Source organism: Musca domestica, unplaced genomic scaffold, assembly GCF_030504385.1.
Source record: "Musca domestica strain aabys unplaced genomic scaffold, Musca_domestica.polishedcontigs.V.1.1 11, whole genome shotgun sequence".
Taxonomy (NCBI): domain Eukaryota; kingdom Metazoa; phylum Arthropoda; class Insecta; order Diptera; family Muscidae; genus Musca; species Musca domestica.
Genome location: NW_026712133.1, coordinates 8,347,288 through 8,360,030, shown reverse-complemented (window position 1 = coordinate 8,360,030; position 12,743 = coordinate 8,347,288). Strand labels below are relative to the sequence as shown.

The 12,743-nt window shown below is 35.5% G+C and overlaps 1 protein-coding gene across 1 annotated transcript in view; it reads left to right on the top strand.

Annotated features, from left to right (window-relative positions):
- LOC101896025 (pseudouridylate synthase RPUSD2) overlaps nucleotides 1-12,743 on the top strand; it is a 102,008-nt gene that overhangs the window by 30,218 nt on the left and 59,047 nt on the right. The gene's annotated exons all lie outside the window — the stretch shown is intronic.

The window sequence follows — 12,743 nt, the reverse complement described above, 5'->3', positions numbered from 1 at the left end:
TATACCAATGTAACGTATTTGCAAGCTAACTTACCGCATGTTCGCTGGTATTGACTTACAACATTGGGGTGAATCATTCACTTAGATCGCTTAAAAAAGGAAACAAATAAAAATATTAAATAAAAAAAGGTCGGAAATAGCATCATATTTTATAATAAGTTCAGATTTGTTCGAATTGGTCACCTTTGGCTCGAATTATGGTCTTCAAACGGCCCATGAAACCGTCACACGCTGCCCGAATGTTGTTTTGCGATTTACTTTGGTCTTTTTTAATGCCAACCTTGCTTTTCAAAATACTCCAGACACAATAGCCCAACGGATTGGTATCCGAGGATTTTGGTGGCCATTGAGCGCAGTAAGTAAAGCGATGAACCTCATTAACCATTCTTGAGTGGCGCGTGCTGAGTGCGATGGTACAGGTTCTGCCATATAACTTTTTTTGGAAATTCTACAAAAAAAAAAAAAAAAAAAAAAAAAAACACTGAATATTTTCTCAAAATTCTTTTTTTTTTTTTGATTTGATTTTAAATTCCTTTCGGTTATCAATGAAAAAAAATATTTCCCGTTAATGAAAAATAAAAAGGCAGCTAGACACTGTCAAACACTCACCACTATGCGACTCGTTTCGCCGTTGGTTCATTAGGCATATTTGATCTGGGTGATGGCTTTGGAATGTAGTATTATTTCGAAGTTATTGCAACTAAGCCCATACGAATTAAACATCAGAAAACATCCAAGTTCGGCTCAGTTCTATATTTTCAAAGTAATTTTGCTATATTTTTCATATTTCTCATTAGCTAAGTGTTATGAGCTGCTTTGAGATCTAAAGTTTGCTTTGAGATCTAAATTTTTGAAAAGGACCGCGAGTCAGTAATTAGAGTTATTATCATATTGGCATTATACAAAAATTCGGTATGGTCAAAAAGTTCAGCACGGCCAAGCACAAAGCAGCTTTAATTGTGATCATAATCTTCTCGATACCCCTACGATACTTAATTACATACCGTTACATAAATATATATAAAGTAACTTTATTTCACTCTCTTTTATGGGAGAAGTAAAATCACCACCTTTGTACTGCTGGTATGTGTGGATCGAACCAATTGATTTCACGTGGGTTTATCAGAGGATTATGTTTCAAAACATGATATTAGGACACCTGTCAATCACGACATAGACGTCGTTCACACTGAAATGTTTTATGGACATTTTATATATTCTTTAAAAATAAATACCACATGCCATCGTGTGATCTTACATTCACTATTTGTTTTCATGGAAGACTAAAAATAACTTGGATGATACCCTAATATCTAGCTATTCTACTCCCAACACAATGAAGACCTCTACCTTCCCAATACAATCGTACGTCTTCAGTGTGCGTGTATGTGCTCAGACCACCACCGCAAACGATTTTTATGTGGTCTTTGGCGTGCTCCTGAGTACGCGTGTTTGTCGGTGTTAACGTCAACGTGTATATGACTGCTAGCCGTTTGCCCAGTCAGTCCCTGCTATATTCATTCCTTCAATTCCTCACCACTGCCGACGTTCGTATTACTAATGAAGCGAATTGTTTATTGTTTTTTTCCTTCTTTTCAGTGCTTCACGTGGTGGGGGTGCTAAGTGTCACGTGACGTCAGATATACAGTGGGAGCTGAAATAGAACAAACACAAAACATAGCCCAAAGTAGAACAATTTCGAAATATATATGTAGCTTAAGTAGAATAGGATTTTATCGGCAAAAAACTCTGTAGCATTGGTATTGGTCAAAGTTGGTCTAGAAGAAAAACATTGTTGGTGTTGTAATTGTATATCACTAAATGGTAGGGCTGAAGACCCTCTTACATTTAATACAATTTTTCTATCCTGAAAGTTATACCCAAAATTCCCGAATAACTCATTTCAAATAAAAAAGTAGGTGGAAAATAATCGCTTGTCTCATTAAATTTTACAAATCAAGCCAATTTATTTTCCTCATTACCAAAACCGATTGTTGTGAGTTTCAGACTCAGCGTCGACAAACGGAGAAAATCGTGGACTTTATTGACTCAGATGAATATTTTGAGTTGTGTTCAACGAAATGAACATCTCATGGTAGGCCAAAAATTGGTGTTGTAATTTACTCACAAGTGGAGTCTATTCTTCATTTGACAAATTTTGCAATATTATGATTTTTGTAGTTGTGTTTTACTCTTGCACAAGAACAATTAATTATAACTTTAATTGGTGACGTTAGGGATTAGATAAGTAGAAAAGCTATCAAGTTTGGCCTGGGCGAACATTTATTACTGCTCACCATTTAAATAGTACCACTTACGAATTATGTCTATAAGTGCTGAAGTCAAATATTCGACAGCTAGGGGTTGTTTCTCTAATTCAGAATTTGCGATAAGAATCCGTTGTAAAACGTGATTCATATCGGACTTTTGCAGAAAAACTTCAAATACCGAATTTAAAACTATTTTTTTTTTTTGGAGAAATGTGGCTAAATTGATCAAAATATCATCTGACGATCGACAAGGTTCAGACATAGAAGTTTAAACCCATAAGAATGTCTTAATACCATGGTACGAAAATAAACTATATCAAACGTTTGTAATTGTTTCGTTCTGTATTTTCTCGGAGTACAAAATCGAACAAACCCGATATTAAGATAACGAGGCATGTTTTTCATTTTGTGGGTGGAAACAAACATAAAACTGGAGTATACTTGGCTGGATGACGTAACATTGTAAATTAAATAATACTAAACTCATAGGAAACGTTTCGCTGTTTATTAACTTAATACAAATAAAGGAAAAGGCAATACTAAGTTAAATGCATGTCTTTTTATTCAATTATTATGTTCATTATTCAGTGGAAAATGTGAAAAAAAAATGTTGAGCTAAAAATCAAATCAAACTCAAAATATATCAGTCGTCATTTGGCACAGCAAACGTTTGGAAACGTTTCCTAGCGATTCGTTCGCAAACGATACAGTTCGACAACTCATAGCAGAAGTACATAAGGAAATCGTATTGTTTGTGTATTTCTGGCATTGAAATGTTGTGGTTTTTGTTTGAATTAAAAAAGATTGAAAATATTTAAAAGCTTGCGACTTCGTTTAAGGTTACGTTTTTTGTTTCGTTTGTTTTCGTTCGCCGCTAAATACATTACATTAAACAATTCTCTTATAAAGTCGGCCAAAATCGTCAAAGTTCCGAATAATGGAAGATAATATTAATGCGAAAACGTGGTTCAATATGTAGATCTACCTGCAGACAAAATGTATAAAATTTCCGCTTCGGATATGGTTGATTTGACCGATTACTCGCAGTTTGAGTTATCCAAAATATACGACATATTCGGGAGGAAGAAAGAGGGTTTGGACTCCCCTCGTCGATCATCGCCGTTTGTAAGACAAGGCAATATGGTCATTAAAGTTTTCTTAATTCCGCAATTGTAATACAATGTAGAGGCTCATAACTTGAAAAGTACTCAGGACCTCAAGAGAAACTTGTAGTAAAATTTTCAAATCGATCCGAGAGGGTGACCAAAACCTTAATTAAACCCAAATGCGTTAAACCGCTTGTGGATATATCAGATGATTGCTATATTTTGTCGTTCACTGTATGAATTAGGTTGCACACAAATTAGTAATGGACGAGAACATTTGAGTTTTCCAAATGTGAGCAGTTGACCGATAGTGGTGGTGGAATACCTGGCTAACTCACTAGGCTCCGTTTTCTTTTGGCGGCTAACTGCGAAAATTGCTGGTCATCCAATTTGTAAAGTGAAGTTCGCATGCCAATGGAGGAAATGTGTGTCCACATACATCCTCGCATATATATATATATATATCACCATTTGCGTGTGGCTCGTATTGATTAACGGTTTTAAAATCTAAATCTAAAGGATATTGAATAACACGCCCACCCAATACCTGACGTACGTCTTCGACGTTTTTCACCACAAGAGTTGAATACACGTAATTAAAGTAATGTTACCGAAATACGTCGAACATATACATTTTTGAAGTTGTAACCTTTTCAACTTTGACAAAATTTGTTCTTCCTACGTTGTATGCTGAAAATAAAATACGAATCATAGATAAAATCAAATTTCAAATTTAAGACTGAAGAAGGCCATTCAGTACAACATTTCAAAATTTTCACAATTTCAATTTTAAGACTGAAGAACGCCATTCATAACAACATATAAACATAATGCATAATGTTTTTGATACAAAAAAATCTAATTATTTCAAGCTGGGGCACTTTGTGGAGAGCGTATTATGACTACTAAAGAAATCTATTGATACAGATTGTTCCAAAAGCTTTTAAATGCAGATTTGTAACAAAGTTTTCAAACAAAAGTCGTTACTTTAATTATTATACCATCCACCCAGGAATAAAGAATATATTTGATTTGTCATTTCGTTTGTAACGTTTATAATGGCGTTCGCCTGTCTGTCTATTTGACGTAGAGATAGTTTATAACTTGGATGGTTGGTATGGAAAATAAGGTAACTCCTCTAGAACTGTACTTCCTGATATTCAGTATTTTGAAAAATTTAGTCTCATTTTTCAACGAAATTGTTTCAAACTTGGTATTTAGAGTTTAGAATTGTTCCAACTCATCAACATTGTGTATATACAGGGTGAGATAAAAAAATGGCAACAAAGTCAAACGCCATAATTTTTACATTTTTTTTTTTAAATTTTATTGAATGAAAGCAAACAATGTCGGAAATAGCATCAAATTTTAGAATAAGTTTAGATTTGTTCGAATTGGTCACCTTTGGCACGAATTATGGCCTTCAAACGGCCAATGAAACCGTCACACGCAGCCCGAATGTCGCTCTGCAGTATTTTGACCCATTTCCGGCTATGCGCTTGCTTGAGGTGATCGAAACGTTGGTATTTTTTTAGTTCCAACCTTGCTTTTCAAAATACTCCAGACACAATAGTCCAACGGATTGGTATCCGGAGATTTTGGTGACCAATATGCGGTGGAAATGAAGCGAGGAATCTCATTTTGTAACCATCTTGAGTGGCGCGTGCTGAGTACGATAATGCTGAGTCCTGTTGGAATGTCCAAGGTCTGCGGCCAAAATGTTTACTTGCCCAAGGCTTTAATACACCCTCCAGAATATTTTCGCGATAATATTCGGCATTTATTCTGACGCCACGGTCGATTAATACGAGCGGAGAGCGACCATCGGCGGCCCACACCATCTCCATGGCCGGCGTTTGAGTTCGGGTTTCCAACCGAAGGTGAACATTTTCAGCTGACCTCTTTGGCAAGTAAACACGATCATTTTGTTTGTTTACAAACTGCTGGACAACGAATGTTTTCTCATCGGAGAAAACCAAATTCGGCAGTTCACCACTTTCAGCCAAGCGAAGTAACTCTTTAGCTCTTTTGAGTCTATTTTCTTTCTGTTGCGGAGTAAGTCATTGCACTTTTTGGAATTTCAATGGCTTTACAACGAGCTCATTTTTCAATATTTGCCGAATGAATTATTGCGATATGTTCAGCTCACGAGCCATTTTTCTGCCACTGCGACGCGGGTTTCGATCAAGTCGCTTCTTTACTTTTCGAACCATTTCTGCTGATGTTGCTGTTTTCTTCCGTCCACTTCCTTGACGTCGGGCTACGCTACCAGTAGCACGGTAACGAGCGATGGTACGAGACACAAAAGATTTATTTACATTTAAATGCTGGTGTGCTCTAACGATAGTCACTTGTGGTTTTCCAGCCAAATTTAAAGAAATCACACTACACGCTTGAATTCCATCACGAATAACTTATTTTCTGGAAAATTCTCACCAAAATGTTTTTGTACGCTTGTAAACAATATAATGAGCTGGAATAATTTTCACAGCTGTCGGACTAGTGGCTTAGAAATGACAGCACTCTGAAGTTGGTTCCAGTTTTTTCATCTCACCCTGTATGTCCACGTTTTACTATAGCCCCCATATTACGGTACCTTCATATATAATATTTGGTACTTGAAAATCGTAATCGGCTCCACCGCCGATGTCAGAATATCTGGGGCGTTTCAGGGGTAGCAGTCGAAATATTGAAGTCACTCAATTCTTAAATGTAAAAAAATAACAACAATTGTAGGATATTTAACAGTTAAAAACTATTTCATAATAAGACATGGGTACATATTACATGATGACATCAGTGGAATTCTTGAAAACTATGAAATAGGTTTTCGAGGTCGAGTGGGTTGACTGCGTTAATCAGCATGTTGACTATGCAAAAGCGTGCTGAGAGCCAACTGGATAAAAAGACAAAACTAACTCTTCGTTGTCTATATAATCATTAGTCTATGATATATATACAACGGAATGCTCCCACCACGTATCATCGAAAAAATTCGAATCTGCAGATGCCGTATATGTTGTTTTGAGGGATATGAGTGAACATATTGAAGTCACTAAAAACTTAAAATGTTAAAAATCCTAACCACCACAAATAAAAAACTGTCCCATGCTTGATAACATCGAAAATATTCAATCAAACAATTGTGATCTTTGCAAGTTCAAATAATATTTTTTCGAAGTCGAGTGACACTTGATCGCGCAAAAACTGTTGTTGCAACATCTGTTAGCAAACTATATTGAAAGCTTTCGTTGTCTATATTTTCATTAGCCTATGATGACATTACATCGTTGCACGTTTTTGACATGTTTGGGAAACAATGCGTTGAATTTGTTCTTAGGTGAGTATGACTCAATTTATTTTAATTTTAGAGATATTAATTATTAAGAGTTTACACAAGCTTACCAGCATAGGCCCTTATCCTCACGAAATTTTGCCCGGAGTAAGGGTTGGGGTCAGAATAGAAGCCAATTGTTTTTGGAGATGATCGCAAAGTATTTTGGGATTGAAATGGACCAATAAAAGAAACAATTCTGAATTTGCAGTGCTCTACAATTGAAGCTTGAAGTTTGAGTTCAGGACAGGCCATCTGATAATATTTAGCGGTGAACATGCAACTTTTGTAATAAATTGTTTTGTATACCTAATGTCACCGGTCAAAAAAGTAAAATTTTTGGCATTAATCCAAAAACAAAATTGAGAAAAATGGATTTGGGTCTAAGAGGGCTTTCCAATACATTATAGATTTGTAGGGTATCACATGGTCGGCCACGCACGACTACAGCGTTTGCATACTTTTTTTAAATAGGAAAACCCCCTAAAAAACAACTGCATTGATTTGATTCATATTAACAAGGTCAGAACCAATTTAAAGTTAAAAGTAAAAAAATCATTAGGTAGGAATTTTCTATATAAAAGTGACGATTTGTGGCATTCAATCTATCTATATGAAAACAATTATAAGTGAAGACAAGGTTTTCCATTTTAAAATTGTCAATTTCGATAAGAAAACAAAACAACCAGCAAAAAAATCTTTCGATAATGTGAAATATTGTGCATCATTGGTGAATGAGAAAAGAAAACCAACCTAATGGTTTGGCTGTTGATTCAATTCTGATTTTCTTACGTAACTTAACCTAGTCGCAGCCACACAATTGTTCTTATCTATTCTAATACTGAATGGAGAACATTGCAGGGCTGCTTGACATCTCATTCAAGTGGTCTTGTGCATCTACTGAGCGCATCGATATATGTGCGTGTGGGTCATAACCTTTATTATCTCTCACATTATGGTATGCGTCAGCGCACAAGATCACCGAATTCTTCACATGTGATATTTTATGGCGGCTGGGAAATATTTAATTTTAGAACATTTATGTTTTATTGCTATGTACAAAGTATTTTGTACAATTGGAAAGCTAAAAAACTTATGACTTTCTGATTGCGATTCTGATGTACACTCAAATTGAAGTAAAGAAAAATTTATTTATCGTATTATATTACTGATACGATGTAATTTAATTTTTTAAATTCCCATTATGTACAAAAACCTTCACACAAACAATTGTAAAGATTGATCCTGCTGGATAACTTTTTTTAACAACTGATATTTAGTTATGCTGATTGAAATTATTAAGATATTCCAGAACAAAAAATGTTGGCCAAAAAAAATCGGTCAGTGTAATTTTTTTCTGGGTTGTCACACAATTTAAATACGTGTGCAAATAGTGTGGGGATCGATCTTGTGGCGAATGAACGTAAAAAATACGACTTTTTTTAAATGATTGCAAATATATAGTCTTAATCTCAACTCGTACTAAACATTTATTTGATTTCCCATTTAAAGCCAAATCAATAACGCAAATAAACACGACAATAGTATAAACACAAACAATACTGACATAAATCATGACATCATCCGCAAATACCAAGTCCACCCGACGGATTTCGAAATGAAAACAAACATGAAAATGGAAAAGAAAATATTTACAGTTTACAACAACGCCACGAAAATATATTTGTCCATATGTTTTACGGAAACTAAACACGAAAGTATCCCGTTGACCATTGGAAGTCCTCATCATATATTCAACGACAAAAAATAAATTATTGCGTTTGCAAAAAATGAAAATAAAATGAACTATTTTTCGCCAACTAACAGTCTTGTTTGGGCCGTTCCATATTTAAACACTCAAACCAAACAAAGTGGCCAGGAAAGTATATACTGAGAGATCTACTTATCTTCAATGTGATATTTAAAATCCCAGCATTAATTAATTGAAGTCTCCCAACCCGAATAGACTTTCCTTTAAGACCACCACATAAAGGATTGGGCCGACATATCGCTGTATGAAAGAAAGAACTTAGCTTTTTTACGTTTAAAAATCAAAGTAAAATATATATTTGGAATTTATTGTTCTCACAGCATAAAGCATTCAGGTTAGATCTGAATAGTTACATCTGGGACATAATATGCCGATTTATGTCAAAACGAGTCGAAATGGTTCCCATCACATATCTGATAAGTCGATCCGTCTGTCTGTCTGTTTTTGTTTTTAATTTTATTCAATGAAAGCAAAAAATGTCAGAAATAGCATCAAGTTTTAGAATAAATTTAGATTTGTTCGATTTGGTCACCTTTGGCACGAATTATGGCCTTCAAACGGCCAATGAAACCGTCACACGCTGCCCGAATGTTGCTCTGCGGTATATTGGTCCATTCCCGGCAAAGCGCTTGCTTGAGGCGATCGACACTTGGTATTTTTTATTGCCAACCTTGCTTTCGAAAATACTCCAGAAACAATAGTCCAACGGATTGGTATCCGGAGATTTTGGTGACCAATGTGCGGTGGAAATGAAGCGAGGAAGCTCATTTTGTAACCATTCTTGGGTGGCGCGTGTTGAGTGCGAAAGTACTGAGTTCTGTTGGAATGTCCTAGGTCTGCGGCGAAAATGTTTACGATCCCCAGGCTTAAATACACCCTCCAGAATATTTTCGCGAAAATATTCGGCATTTATTCTGACCATCGGCTGTTATGGCGGCCCACACCATCTCCATGGCCGGCGTTTGAATTCTGGTGGCCAACCGAAGGTGCACATGTTCAGCTGACCTCTTTGGCAAGTAAACACGATAATTTTGTTTGTTTACGAACTGCTGGGCAACGAATGTTTTCTCATCAGAGAAAACCAAATACGGCAGTTCACCACTTTCGGCCAAGCGAAGCAACTTTTTAGCTCTTTTGAGTCAATTTTATTTCTGTTGCGGTGTAAGTTCTTGCATTTTGTGGAATTTCAATGGCTTTACCCCGAGCTCATCTTTCAATTTTTGCCGAATGGAATATTGCGATATGTTCAGCTCACGAGCCATTTTTCGGCCACTGTGACCACTGCGGGTTTCGATCAAGTCGCTTCTTTATTTTTCGAACCATTTCTGCTGATGTTACTGTTTACTTTACTTTTACTGTATACCCTCACCCCGAAACTGCAATTTATAAGAGTTGTGATCATTTAAAATGTTGACCCTTTGTAGGCACAGAAGGAGTGGACCGATATTGCCCATTGTTGAACTCGATGTAAAAATCTTAGAAAATGTGAAATAAGATCTAGATTAATGAATGAGTAGAATGGACCACTCCTTCTGGCTCCTCCCCCGGGTCAACGGGTCAACATTTTGAATAACCGATCGGATTTCATTTAAACTCCGAACATCTATACCATCCGAATGATGGGATATATGGGTCCATTTCTTCTGGTACCTCACACACAATGGGTCAAAAAATTATAACTCTCATAAATAAGCATTCGATTCATTTCGAATTTCCACATTCCAAAATTTTTACTAACCCAAGATCTGGTGTAACGATGATAGGCCCACCTCTCCTGGTACCTCCCCCACAAAGGATGACAATTTCAATACTTGTATCTATCATAACTTGCGAAACAATTCATTTTTTTCAAACTTCTGATGTAAATTATGTAATATGGAATTTATCGGTTCACTCCTCCTGGTACGTTGGGGAGGTTAAAAAATTACAATTTTGATTAACAATTATTCGCATGAAATTGGAAATAAATGTTCGTCTTTCTTAGAATTTTTGCACATCGTAATAGTTTTATAAGTACTAGAAGAAGTGGAATTATTCGGTCCACTACATCGGTCTGTGTATGTGTATGTTCTGTAAATGAACCGAGCAGTGAACCAAACCATTTTCTAAAAAAAAACTTTTGAACCGGATATCAAAAAAATAATAATCCTCATAATTTTCGAGTCCCAATTGGTATTACTTTTAAATATGTAAAATAATGTAAATACGCGGCATAACGTTATTTTTTATGAAAACGTGCGTGTGAGAAAGCGACACCTACAGATAGATAATACAAATAGTTTGCCTCTCTAGCTTTTTTAGATTTTGTGGAAATTGATCTTTGCACGTGGCAGCAAATTTTTTCTCACTATAGCTCTGTTCTTGAATGGGTTAATACAGGGCGTTTTTACATTCGTCATTAATCTTCAAAAAATGTATCTGTTTTCAACCGAATATTAAAAAATACCGTGCCCAAAATAATGTTGCTTCGAGATGAGGATTTGATACGGATCATTGGGGACATAAATGTTTTATTTGGCTGGCTATTTGGGATATAGATTTGTTTGCTCAGCGTGTTTGTTATATGATTTATGTTTTTAATGTATTATGTCGGGTTTGTAATTCAAAAAACGATCTAAAAATAACGTTTGACAGCGGGTTGACGTTACACAGAGTTGTTGACGGCTGTTCTATTTGTTTGCTTTTGTTGGAATATCTCATTAAAATTTATTTTCCGTGAAATGATTGTTTGGTTGGTATCCCATTTAGCCGTTGGATGTTATTTGAAACTAATATGAGAGATTTGTTTTATACGACCCACCACACTGCGCTGTGGGCATTTGAGAAAAATATTAAAAACCGCAGATTTATTTTTTTTTTCAATCTTTGAGCGAGCAGTTTAAGTTATATGTAACAAAGATATATACGGTAGATTTCGGATATAACCAACATCGGTTATAAGCAACTACGTCTGCAATGAACAATGCATTTATTCCCATCGCAGACTCCATCGATTTCCTGGCGTACGACATCTCTTATAACGAAACAAACATTTGATCCCACAAGTAAATTGTATTCGTCAAACCAAATATTAAAACAATCAGGTTCTTAAACGTGCATAAAGAGGTAATCTTTAGAGCTGGGCTGATAGTACTACGGTCAATTTAGTAAAAACCTAAACAACCTCATTAAAATCTTGTAGGGACAATATTTGTTTTTATTGAAAAAAAATTTAACGCCTATTACGTTTAATTAATTGTTAATTTACACACTCGTATAATATGGCTTGTTCTTTCTTCAAGTCCAATTAGTAAACCCGCTATATAAAAATTTCACATTTTTCCACAGAAACTGGCCAAAACTGGCGTATAGAGCACTATGTTACATTAATAGAACACTTTCCATGTCGATTTGGATACTTGAACATAGCTGCCACACATAATTTCCTCTGATTTATTTTTTTTCTGATAATTAACTGCGGAATATCCAACACATAGAGTCGAATTAGATCACATACATCCTTCAAATACTTTCGCCAAATTTGGTGAAAATAAAACACAGCTCTCATATATATCTGTATTTGAATCACATTGAGGCCGCAATACGCATTTAATAACGATCCTAATTGGTATTTTCTTCTTTACGAAAATCTCAAAATAACCATACATTTGATACGAAAGTTTGGCGTGAAGGCAGAGTGGTTTAGGGTGTCATATATTCGACCGTCCGGCCTTTGCCCCTTCCTTACTGTTTTTGTTATTTTTCGTTTTCTAATGCCATGTTAATGGGAATCTTTGAACATCAAATTTCATCTCTATACTGTAGGTAATTCAACCCAGGCCATTAATTCTAACAAGGGCTTGTAACACGAAATTTTTAGCTATATTTTGTTCATTGATATTACTTATTGGACTGTTTGTATTATGATCGGGATACATCCAATAAAATGTATTAAAAGCTCGCTTCTTCTGTATTAAACATATATTAGATATATGGAGATGCATCGCAATCAACCAAGTGTGTCTCTTGGTAGGTAAAAACTGGGGAAAGATTTATTCAGGAAATCTACGACACGCCTTCAAAGCCGAAGAGAATTGTTTTTATATTCTTAAAACTGGAATGGAAACGGGTTTCACTCTCTACACAAATTCGAGCGGGAATATTCCTGCGAGTAGAAAACTGAAATCGAGTATATATACAATTAGTTTCGAAATCAAGCAGATCGCATTCTTGCCGATGGCTCTTTTAGTTTTGTGATACCATTGTTTTATTAAATACGCGTA